Genomic DNA, 13,077 nt, shown 5'->3' with positions numbered 1-13,077 from the left:
AAAGTCAAGGACAATGATCAGCAAGAGCTGCCAACACCAGCTGAGGGCGCTGACTCTCTTTAAAAATTACAGCTGTGAGTTACAGCCTCCGAAAAAACGATAAGTATTTGCTTTTTTTATTTACATAATTGTTATTTTATATTGTACTTAATATGTAGTCTTATAGTTATAGTTACGCTGGTTATTTTTATTTTAATTTAGATAAAGAGTTTTTGTGGATTACTACTTAATTTACATAAAACCGTTATTTCGTTCGAATCTTGCGGTCATTGTTTTTGTATATAGTGGTAGGGAATTCAAATTTTTTAATTGAGGTAGCTAGGTAGCTCTAACGTATAATTATAGAAACAGTAATACGCTTCACTGTTTCTATTAGATAGCGAAGTATTGACATTTAATTAATTTAATTTATTGATCTTATTAATTTAAAATAGCATGCCCCAAACTAGAGCAGCAAAGCAACTGGCACAAAGTAGTAGGAGTGCTGTGACTCAGGGGAGAACTGAGGGGGGCGATTCTCCAACGCATCACAGCCTAAAAATAAATGTGCAACTTGTGAAACGTTTGCCGAACTCTCTGGAACGGAACATGATATTGCCATGGGGGATGTCTTTGTGTGTGCGCGATGTAAGGAGTGTAAGGAAATCAGGCGACAACTCAGCATTGTTATGGGCCTATATGAGAGTTTGAAGGACAGGGTGGGTGCCCTCGAAAGATCTAAATTGAGGGCCCATCAGGCTCTCAGCTGCCCACATCAACGCCAGAGCTTGCACTTGGTCATCACACAACACAGCGGTAACCCCCAAGGCAGAATGCGCTGGTCCCACAGGAACTAGTAGTTGTTGGTGACTCTATTGTCAGGGAAACGGGAAACATGCTTTGTAAAAAAGGATAGGTGGAACAGGCCCAGGGTATGTTTGCCAGGGGCAAAGGTTGATGACATTGTAGAGTGCATATCATCTTTTAAGGGCACAAAAGGTGATATAGTTGTACACATTGGCACTAATGATATTAAGAGTAGGAGACCGGCAGAATTACTTAACAAGTACAGGTCACTGTTGAACAAAAGCCGAGAATTAGGGTTGAATTTGAAAGTGTCTGCAATTCTACCCAGACACGATAGGAGGGAGTATGTGATGAGAGCCTTGTCGATCAATTCGGCCCTGGAAAGATTGTGCAAGGCTCAAGTGGTAGAATTTTTCTCAGCCTGGTCTCTGCTTGTTGACGGGAGAGACTGCTTCTACAGAGATGGGATACAGTTAAATAGAGAGGGTGCAAGAATATTTGCTGATGCTATCGAGGCAGTGTTAGGTGGGTCGGAAAACTGATAGCTTGGGAGGATACAAGGACTAATAGTTTAACAGTAGCCGTACGCAGAGGTGAAGGCGATTCTTGCACAACTTCTATTAGAATAAGTAGCGACCTAGAGCGAGGGGTGTTGGGGGTCTCAGGGACGGATGGCATCCTGAAATAGGTGGGTCTATGGGATGTGTTAGGGGGAATAGGAATATGTATGCTTGCATGTATACCAATGCTAGAAGTATAGTAAATAAATTTGATGAATTTGAAGTGTCGGTCAAGACATCAAAGGCGGATATTGTTGGGATAGCAGAGACGTGGTGTCACACAGATATAAGGAATGCTGAATTGGAATTTGGGGAGTACAATGTGTACAGAAAGGATAGACAGGATAGAAAGGGAGGTGTTATGCTGTTATGTAAGAAAAACATAAAATCAAAAGAAGTGCATCCAGTTGATATAGATGAACAGTGCACTGTTGAGTCAGTTTGGTATGACATAAGCACTACGAAAGCAAAAATAAGAGTAGGGGTGTGTTATAGGCCTAATGACTCGAATGAGTACAATGAACAATTGTACAGAGAAATAGAGTGGGCTAGTAAATTGGAATGTCTTATAATGGGGGATTTTAACTTCCCAGATATTGACTGGAACTTGTGGGTTGGTCACTCACACACTAGTCAGACTTTTGTAGATTTATTGGATGATTGTTTTCTGCAGCAGCATGTTCGAGAGGCAACCAGAGAAAGTAATACTCTTGATCTGGTTATCAGCAGTAATCATTCGTGTATTAAGAATTTGCAGATAAAGGAACCACTAGGTGGCAGTGATCACAGTGTACTGATGTGGGATTTACGTAAAGATTTAATTACCATCAGTGGTAAAGGAAAGGGTTTTTGCTTCCGTAAAGGTGAGTACAGTGGTCTCAGACAGTTAGTATTAGTATTAGTAATGGCCGCATGGTGCAAAAAAGCCTATGGCTTATGCTGCACCAGCCAAAAAAAAAAAAAAAAAATCCGAACAAAACAATGATAGAAACAAAAAAAAATAATAATAAATAAATAAATAAATAATAATAATTAATAAAAAAAAAGGAAATTAAACCTATCATCCTATGCGCTTCCCTTACCCGAAAGTACTATCCAGATGACCTTTGAATTTCCCCAAACTATCGGCCTCTACCACCCATGAAGGCAACTTATTCCAGTAATTTATAACTTGCTGGCTAAAATAAAACTTCCTGCAGTCCAATCTAAACATTTCCCCCTGTAACTTGAATTTATGTCCCCTAGTTCTAGCATCATTTATAATCTTGAAAATTTCGTCCTCCTTCATTTTACTGATGCCTCTCAGAGCCTTAAACACCTCAATCAAATCTCCTCTAAGGTGTCTAGTTTCCAAACTCTGCAACCCACATATTCAAAGTCTTTCTTCATAAGGATGCCCTTTTGCCGATCTCACCAGGCGAGTTACCCGTCTTTGCATCCTTTCAAGAAGCTCGATGTCTTTCTTTAGGTGCGATCTCCATACTTGAACACAGTATTCCAAGTGTGGTCTAACATAAGCCTTATATAATGGGATTATCACGTCCCTATCTCTACTTGCAAAAGTTCGATAGATCATCGATAGGACACCATGGGCCTTCCTTGCAACCTGTTTACAATGCTCAGAGAATTTCATGTCTGACCGTATCGTAACACCCAAGTCCCTTTCCTCCAGTACTGGGTTTAGTTGAACTCCACCAAGTGAATAAGTTATTTTGGGATTACTGTTTCCCAGGTGTAATACCTTACACTTTGTTGGATTAAAGCATAGCTGCCATTTTTCTGACCATTCCTGAAGTCTATCTAGGTCTCTCTGAAGAAGCTTAGCTTGACAGTGATCATTAACTACTCTACCAATTTTAACATCATCTGCAAATTTAGACATCACGCCCTCTATCCCTTCATCAATGTCGTTTATGAAAATTAAAAACAACAGTGGTCCTAATATTGATCCTTGGGGAACCCCACTTCTTACATCAACCCAATCTGAGGAATAGCCATTTATCACAACCCTCTGCCTCCTGCCCTGAAGCCATCCTTCTATCCATCTAAGGATTTTCCCAGTGATTCCAACCAGTTCCAGATTACAAAGCAACCGCTCATGTGGGACTGAGTCAAAAGCTTTGCTGAAATCTAAATAAACAATGTCAAAATTATTCCCTAAATCCAGCTCGTGAGTGACCCTTTCAAAATAGCGAACCAGATTTGTTAAACATGATTTTCCCTTTACAAAACCATGCTGAGTATCCTTGAGAATTTCAATTCGATCCAAATGATCCTGAAGTCCACCGTTGATCATTGCCTCCATGATTTTCCCTACTACTGAAGTCAAACTGACAGGTCGATAATTTCCAACTTCACTTTTAGAGCCATCCTTATGTATGGGAGATACATTTGCACTTTTCCAATCCAAGGGAATCTCCCCAGAGTCTAGTGATGCTTGCATAATTAGCCTCAATGGTTCAATGCACTCGCTTGCCGCCTCCCTTAAGATTATAGGGTATATTCCATCAACTCCCGGAGCTTTACTGGTCTGTAGGCTCGAAAGTTTTTTCATTAAATAATCTTGCGAAATTTCAATATCATTAATTACATATTTTTCAACTTCGCTCCCACAATTTCCCACTGCCACAAAAGGTTTTTCATTTGTAAATATCGATGCAAAATAACTGTTGAGTTCATCTGCAATGGCAGCTGGTGTATTTAATACTATTCCCTTTTCCTTACGTAACGGTCCGATCTGGTTTGTACTGCTCTTCTTGGCATTTATATATGTGAAGAATTCTTTATCCCCCCTCTTTGCTCTGTTTGCTAGTGATTTCTCATAAACTGCCTTTGCCTGTCGAACCTTTTATGTGGCTCTATTACATGTCACCTTGTAGCTGTTATAGGCTTCAGTACTTTTTATTGCTCTGTAACCTTTCCATGCCACCTTTTTCTGCTCAAGTAATGTGGCAACTTCACTATTCATCCAACTTGGACCCTCCTCGTGGAGTATTTTTTTAATGGTATATATGCATTCAAGGCATCTGTGATTAATATTTTAAAAGCATACCACAGTTCAATTGTATTCATTCTCTGTGCAATATCTACCCAGTTAATAGAGGTTATGTAGTACCTTAATGCATCGTAATTTTCTTTTCTGAAATTAAAACCCATTCCTTTGCCTTTTACTGCTGCTATCTCTCTCGTCATCATCCACCATAGAACTCTGTGATCACTTCCTGCTACCGGTTCCTCTACTGTCAGCCCTGTTATGTCATCTGATTCATGTGTGATGATGAGGTCTAGGATATTCTTTTCTCTAGTACTTTCCCTGACATGTTGATACAAATAACTGTCAGCTAGTTGATTTAAAAATTTTGTTGCCTATGTCGAGTTTCCTTCCCATTTACTCCAATCAATTAGAGGCAAATTGAAATCACCCATAATAAGGCATTGACGCTTACTTGCCCATTCCATTTGCATGTAGAGGCTTTTGTCATAATCTTCACAATCACCTGGTCTGTAGATTACTCCTACTCGCATTATACCTTTGTTTCCAACTATCTCACACCATACAGACTCTATACTAGCATGTGAAATGTCTGAATACGGGAAAGCTATCGTTGCATTCAGGCTGCTTCTGATAAGAAGGTGGTAGATGACTTTCATCAACCGGTGAAATACCACCACTTTGCTTATTGGAGGCTTGAAGTGGTGAAACCCATGTTTAGTCTCTAGAGCAAAGTTTCCGGAATCCCCCTTCCCCCCCATACTTCTCCTTCAACCCATGCACGGTACTAAGTACTATAGGTTTTGATACCTTTCGTGTTTGGGATTTTCATTAAAAAAAAAAAAAAAAAAAAATTACCCCACCACCCCTTCTATCTACCCTATCCTTCCTAAATACATTATACAAGCCATACTTAAACTCATCATCCCCAATTTCCAGGTGGCACCACGTCTCTGTAAGCCCTATTACGTCCGCGTTACTTGTTTTAACCAGCAGTTCGAATTCGCTCATTTTATTGATGGCACTTCTAACGTTACTGTATAAACAATTAAGATTTACTGTTCTTGTATATTTAACAACCCTAACACAACCCTTGAAGTTTTTTAGGCTCTCTTCCCTGATATTAGCCACCCGCTCACGTGAAATGTTTCTGCCCCCAGAACATCTAGATAATATGTCCAGTTGGGGTAACAGATAGGAACTCTTAAGGTATGTGCAAGAGTTACTTTGACCAATATTATCAGATAAACGCATGTTAGTATTACCCACATCCCCCCTAACTAGCCGTTTCCTTGAACCTTTAAGGTATCCTCAATAATACTAGCAAAAACTTTTGCACCACCTTTTTTTAAGTGTATGCCGTCTCTACAAAACAAATTCCTTCTGCCTACAAGTGTGGGCCATGCTGACAGAAATTTCTCCCCCTAAAGCCTTGCAAATTTCTTCAAGTCTTGAGTTAATCCACAAGGATTAACTCAAGACTTGACATATAATCCTTCCTATCGTGTCTGGGCAGAATTGCAGACACATAGACATTATGGCCTAGCTCGCGACATTTCCTCAGAATGGTCCTGTATTTTTCCAACAAATCGTCAGATCGTGTACGTTTAATATCATTAGTCCCCACATGAATAATAATATTTTCTTTACCCCCTTTAAAATCTGACAATCTGTTGGTGACATCATCAATAGTTGCTCCCGGCAGACATACCCTGGTTCTGCTCCACCTATCCTTATTACAAAAAATATTCCCCGTTTCCCTGACAATGGAGTCTCCTAATAAAACAATGTCCTTTTTAACCAGAGCAGTTTGCACTTGGTTTTTCTGTTTTGAAGCTCGAATCGGGAGTGCATCACTTGGTAGATTGCTGGAGTTTTGAGTCCCTGACGAGCTCCCAGATGCATTATTCTCGAGGGCAAGCACCCATTTTTTCAGGGACTCAAATTGTTCCATCAGTGCACCAAATTGTAATTTAAGATCGGTGCACCCCTTACATCGATCACAAAGAAAAGAATCCCCAGGTGAGGTAGGATTAGTCACCAGGTCGACCTTGGAAAACATTCCACAGGTTCCACAACGGAATAAATCATTACTCACCCGTAAATCGCCATCGGCTATTTCCGTGTGAGTCACGATACCCTGTGATGTGTTTAAGGCAGCTCTCGTAACTACCATTATAAAATTAAATAAATATCAATGAAAGTTAACTTTAAAAAATTATATCTATAATATTATTAAAATCAAACTGTTACAGGAAAACCTTTAACAAAATAATCCAACAATATCTAAATAAATCAAATATTTAAAAGCACTATCCAAAAGTAAACCACTTAACTGAGGAGCCCTGACTAAGCGCGTCCCCTCACCTCGAATGCCAACACTGAGTTTTTAAATTCTGTACAGTGGGATCAACTGATGATGTTACCAACAGTAAATTCTAAGTGGGAAGCATTCAAGAAATTAGTCGTGGAAACTACTAAAAGTTTCATACCTATTAAGAAATACTGTTCAAGGTTTAGGCCTAAATGGTTATCTAATGAACTAATGAGACTCGTAACAGAGAAGCGACTCAGAAGCCTATGGCAGATATAAGCTAGTCTGTAATCAGGTCACAAAAGAGGTTAGGCAGGCAAAGGCAGATTACGAGAAATCCTTGGCAAAAGATGCTAAGAAAAACAGCAAGGATTTCTTTACTTATATAAACTCTAAAAGGAAGGGGATGAATATGATTGGTCCACTTGACACCGATGGTTCAACTGTTGATAATCCTGCTCAGATAGCAAACAAACTGAATGAGTATTTTGCATCTACATTCACACATGAGGAATTATTAAGCTTTGAAAATGGCAGAAGGTTATCAAATTGTAGCAGGATACTTAATGATTTTGTAATAATTGAGAGCAAAGTGGAGGAGAAATTGTTGAAGTTAAACATAAGAAAAGCACCTGGGGTGGATGGGATCTATCCAGTTATATTAAAGGAGGCAGCAAAGCAACTAAGCAAACCCTTAGCCATAATTATGAGAGCATCCTTGGACTCAGGGGAGGTTCCCACGGACTGGAGATGTGCAAATGTATCCCCAATTCACAAAGGGGGATTGAAGGGTGACACGAGTTATTACAGACCAGTTAGTTTAACTTCTATTCCGGGTAAAATAATGGAGTCACTGGTTAAAGATGCATTGCAGGATCATCTAGACAAGACTGCAGCAATAATTCAGACACAGCATGGGTTTGTTAAGGGAAAGTCTTGTCTGACAAATTTGATTGGTTATTATGATGTGGTTACAAAGGAACTGGATGCAAAAAATAATTTTGATATCATATATTTGGATTTCAGGAAAGCTTTTGACACTATTGTGCAGGGAATACTATTGTACAAATTGGAGCAGAATGGTATTAAGGGTAAGTTGCTACAATGGATAAAAGGATGGTTAAGTGGGAGAAGACAGAGGGTGGTAATCAATGGGTGCTGCTCTTCGTGGACTAATATTATTAGTGGAGTCCCACAGGGTTCGGTGTTGGGTCCACTGTTGTTTTGTATATTTATCAATGATATTGATGAAGGTATATCAGGCTTAATGTCGAAGTTTGCAGATGATACAAAGGTTGGCAGGGTTGTTAATGACAGCAATGGCAGTATGCTACTGCAACAGGATCTAGATAATTTGGGCAGATGGGCTAAGAAGTGGCAACTGAAGTTTAACCTTGACAAATGCAAAGTACTGCATATGGGTAGATGTAACCCTAGAGAAACGTATCAACTGTGTGGTACTACACTTAAGGTGGTAGAAAATGAAAAAGACCTGGGAGTAATTGTGCAGTCAGATATGAAGTTTTCTGAGCAATGCAGACAGGCTGCCAGGGCGGATAAACTGTCTGGTACTACACTTAAGGTGGTAGAAAATGAAAAAGACCTGGGAGTAATTGTGCAGTCAGATATGAAGTTTTCTGAGCAATACAGACAGGCTGCCATGGGGTTTTGTCAATGATATATAGGAATTTTGCTAGCAGGGAGGAGGAGGAGGTGACTGTCCCTCTGTATAAGGCAATGGTCAGGCCATGCCTTAAGTACTGTGTACAGGTCTGGAGGTCTCATTTTAGGAAGGATGTAGATTTACTTGATTACTTGAGCGTGTACAGAGAAGGGCAACAAGACTGGTGAGGGGAATGAAGGGATCGGATCCTCTTACCAAGAGAGCCTAAAGTTCTGCAAATTGCAGTGGCTGGAGACTAGGCACCTGCGCGGTGATCTGATTGAGGTGTATAAGGCCTTGAATGGGTTCAGCACACTGAATTCTGATGGGATCCTTTCACTTGTTCAGATTACGAACCTAAGGGGGCATAAATTCAAATTAAGAAAAGACAGATGTAGAATAGATGTGCGGAAATTTGCCTTTAGCCAGCGGGTAGTTAATTGCTGGAACAAACTTCCATCTGTCGTGGAAGTTGATAGGTTGAATAAATTTAAGGAGGAACTGGACAGGCATTTGGAGGGAATGGTGTAATTTTTTTTTTTTTTTGGCTGATGCTGCATAAGCTCATACACTTGCTTTCTTGCATCACATGCCTCTACTACTACTACTACTACCACCTGAAGTCAGCCATGGAGAGACTGACAATAGCTTGGGAAAGAAGGAGGAACTGGTCTGATAGATCTCAATGAGCAACAAAAGATAGTGATAGTTGACCCGAAGGATTATTACCAGAATAACACGGCAGCATGCTACTAGGCTGTAAGAAAGATAAACAAACAGCATACTCCACTCAACCGAAGCAAGGAGTCCTCTCCCGCCCAGACAGAACAAACAAAGTGGAAATAGAAGACATTACATGAGACAGTATGGTAGACACTACAAAGATCACCACCAAGTCCACATTGATAAAATGGCTTCCAGTGCATGGCTCATGAGCAGGACACTCTTCCCCAAAACTGAAGGATTCATGCTCGCCATCCAAGACCAGGTAATCAATACTAGGAACTAGAAAATACATCTCCAGGGAGCCTAGGGTGTCAATGACACACACTGATCATTGCTGATGCCAGGTGGCATCATAAATGATCCAACACATCACTGCAAGATGCAAAGTGATCACCCGGACAAAGTATATTTGTAGACTCAACTATATCGCTAGGATAATACATCAGAAGCTAGTGAGGAAATACCAGTCGATCAAAGAAAGTATACCATATTATAAGTGTGAATGCCAGGCCATATAGAGGCTCCAACCCACAAGCTGTACTGGGACTATACCATAATAACAGACATGGTGGTGCCCAACACTGGCAACCTCCAGAAAACTCATGAGAAAAACATCAGGAAATATACAGACCAAAGATAGAGCAAAGAGATGTGGCATATTCAACAAGTAACAACCATCCTGATTGTCATGTCGACCACTGGTATGGTGCCATACCAGTGGTTGATACGACGATCGGGTTGATCATTACATATTCTCTGGGAGATCCTACATCTCCCAGAGAATATGTAGGCCTGCCATCTATTATAACTTGTGCCTACAATTATCATGAAATGAAATGTAGATTTCATTTCATGATATTTCATGATTGTAGAAATGTGACAGCAGCTATGTGACGATTTCTAAACAATTTATACATAAATGGATACATTATCTGAAATGACCTTGAAATGTGTGCACACATATATAGCTCTTCTATTAATATTCAGACACCTGAATATCCTGAATAACCTTTATTTACAGGAAAACTAATAATGTTATGTTGAAACATTTAGCCTTTACAATGGCTGATAGTCTCTGTGGAACACTCTCCACCAGTTTATTGATTGATGCCTCCGTAGCCAGGTGGGCAGGAGCAGCAGTGCATAGCACACGCTTCTTGATTAGACCGGGGTTCGAGCCCGTGACCACCAAATACGGAGGATGTGGAAAGGTCAGGGAATGACCACTGCATATCCCTGGAGCAATATGGCCTTAGTTGCTAATGCTCCTAAAAACCAAATAACAACAACCAGTTACAGTCAGTCCTCGTATAACACGTGTTTACACTACACAAATTCGATCATACACGATTTATAAATAGAGGAACGATATCTTATATAACGCGAACCGAATTCGCTTATACACGATTCGCCTTTGTGTTTACAAGAAATGGCAGTCGAACGCGGAATCACCCCAACTGAACGCAACATGATAGGAATGAAGAGAAGATTCTGAAAATGTATTTATGTTTTTTATATCAGCGAAGGGGAAACATTTCACTATACTAGCGTAAAACCCCACACAATTCCAGCTATTGGTATAATCGCAAATGCAATTAGATCGAGTTTACTACCAATTTATAACAGATTCCACTAGCAGAAACGCAACTGGAAATTGTTTTTATTGTTTTATGGTAGTAACCCCTAGAAATGTACTTTAGTAATATGTGAGGTGTTAATAGTGTACCTCTGCCTTTACAGTGTTGTTTATTCAGTTGCTACACACGCGCAGCTTTGTTTATGTATATTAAGCGTGCCTCCTTGTTTTGTAATTGTGCTTTATTCCCTAAATATGAGTAAAATACTTAAAAGGTGTGAAAAGGAAGCGTCCTGGTGAAGACACTGCAGATTCAGAGAGAAAAAGAAAAGCAATATCGATAAACAGAGGCGGACTGAGTCAAAAATTCTTACCCGGGAAACTTTATAGTGGCCTCATACTATGGTTTATGGCCAAAATCACACCGGCCTCCGACCCACCGGGGTTATCTCCGGTAAGGCATATGGCCAGTCCGCCTCTGTCGATAGAGAAAAAATATGAAATTGTGAAACGCTTTGAGCAAAATGAAGGACCATGTGATATTGCACATGCTACAGACCTAAATAAGGCAACGCCAAGAATTAGAAAGAATGCAGAGAAAATAAAAACAACTTTCATAGCAACTCAAAGTGTAATTAAAATCCATTATATTAAGACACAAAGGATTGGAAGAGATGGAACGCTTGTCATCTGTTTGGATAGAAAATCAAACAAAAAACAAGTTTGCTTACGATAGAATATTTTATTACGTAATAGTCGTAATAAAATGCGTAAGTATTTTATTACGATTCTTTATTGTGTTTGGTAATGTTCTGGTTACAAATGTGTGTTCAATCTTGAGTGGTCGGCACCTAACCCCATTTTTCCCATAGGGCCTGTTGTTTATATTGCACGATTTTGCATTGCACGAGGGTTTCTACGAGTCAGTCCTCGTATAGCAACTATCGTGCTATACGAGGACTGACTGTATTTGGTTTTTAGGAGCATTAGCAACTAAGGCCATATTGCTCCAGGGATATGCAGTGGTCATTCCCTGACCTTTCCACATCCTCCGTATTTGGTGGTCACGGGCTTGAACCCCGGTCTAATCAAGAAGCGTGTGCTATGCACTGCTGCTCCTTCCCACCTGTAACAACAACCAGTTTATTGTTAAATGTCCTCTGATCTTTTTTGCCATTCAGCCTTTAAAGTGCTGACCAGTTCGGTTCTGTTTTTGGAGACAATCTCTCTCTTTCCAAGCAGGGAAAGAGATTGTCCAAAATAATCTGTTTTTTTTTTTAATTACCATTAAAAAAAAAACAGAGTATCTCACACACACACACTATACAATAGATTTTTATTCAAATTACAACACTGATAGACATTAAATGAATCTTTTACAATGCGAAGTTTTAGAGATCTTCAAGTACTGTGTTAATAGACTAGTAAAAGATAGCGAATGCTTAGAAAGTGGTACTCACCTTGAATTAATCTGCAATGCTTACTTAGGCAGCGTGGTTAATATTTAGGTTGAATTGTTAAGTTGAATAAAATTAAAAGGGGGAAAATAGGTAAGTGTTGACTGAGTTAAAATAGGCGCAAGGAAACAGAAGTGTACACATCCAATCCCTGGTTGTCACTGAAGTAAAGAAGCAAAAGTATAATTGAAAACTAAATAAACTTTGGCTTCACCGTATTCATCTTATTTAGTTTTCAATTATTCTTTTGCTTCTTTACTTCAATGACAACCAAGGATTTGATGTGTACGCTTCTGTTTCCTTGTGCCTATTTTAACTCAGTCAACACTTACCTATTTTCCCCCTTTTAATCTTATTCAACTTAACAATTCAACCTAAATATTAACCACGCTGCCTAAGTAAGCCATCGCAGATTAATTCAAGGTGAGTAGTACCACTTTCTAAGCATTCGTTATCTTTTACTAATGAATCTTTTACATATTCTAAAATATATATTGATAAGCAATTCATTGAAAAATTTGCCATTATAGCTAGGTATGCAATTTTTAAATCTTCAATAAATTGTGCCATTTTACCTTGTAACCAAGATAAAATGGCCCAATTAAAATGAAGATTTTTTAAATGACTTAATTAGCATTAGTTGAGGCATATGATGCAAGAAAGCAAGCTTATACAGCAACAGCAAAAAAAAAAAAAAAAAACCTTCCCATTTCACCCATCTGGTCACTCCAAATGTTTGTCTAGTTGAGCCTTAAATTTATTTAAGCTATCAACTTCCACAACAGATGGAAGTCTGTTCCAGCAATCAACTACCAGCTGGCTAAAGGCAAATAATTGTGGCACTATAGTCAAGTTTTTATTATTTCTCTTGTCATTATAAGAAAGTTTGACAGTATTTGATTCTCATATCCCTTGTTTAGCCTGACTGTTCTTGCCCAAGAATATTACTTAGTTTTTTTTTTTGATTTTTCTGAACAGAAAGAATATGTCCCAGAATTTTTCT

At 39.2% G+C, this 13,077-nt stretch overlaps 1 protein-coding gene across 1 annotated transcript in view; it reads right to left on the bottom strand.

Annotated features, from left to right (window-relative positions):
• Nucleotides 1-13,077, bottom strand: part of LOC150080211 (protein timeless homolog) — a 734,420-nt gene that overhangs the window by 602,358 nt on the left and 118,985 nt on the right. The window lies entirely within an intron of this gene.

Source organism: Mastigoproctus giganteus, chromosome 9 (genome assembly GCF_048544385.1).
Source record: "Mastigoproctus giganteus isolate SK-2022 chromosome 9, ASM4854438v1, whole genome shotgun sequence".
NCBI classification, from domain to species: Eukaryota; Metazoa; Arthropoda; class Arachnida; order Uropygi; family Thelyphonidae; genus Mastigoproctus; species Mastigoproctus giganteus.
This window is presented reverse-complemented; position numbering and strand designations above follow the sequence as displayed.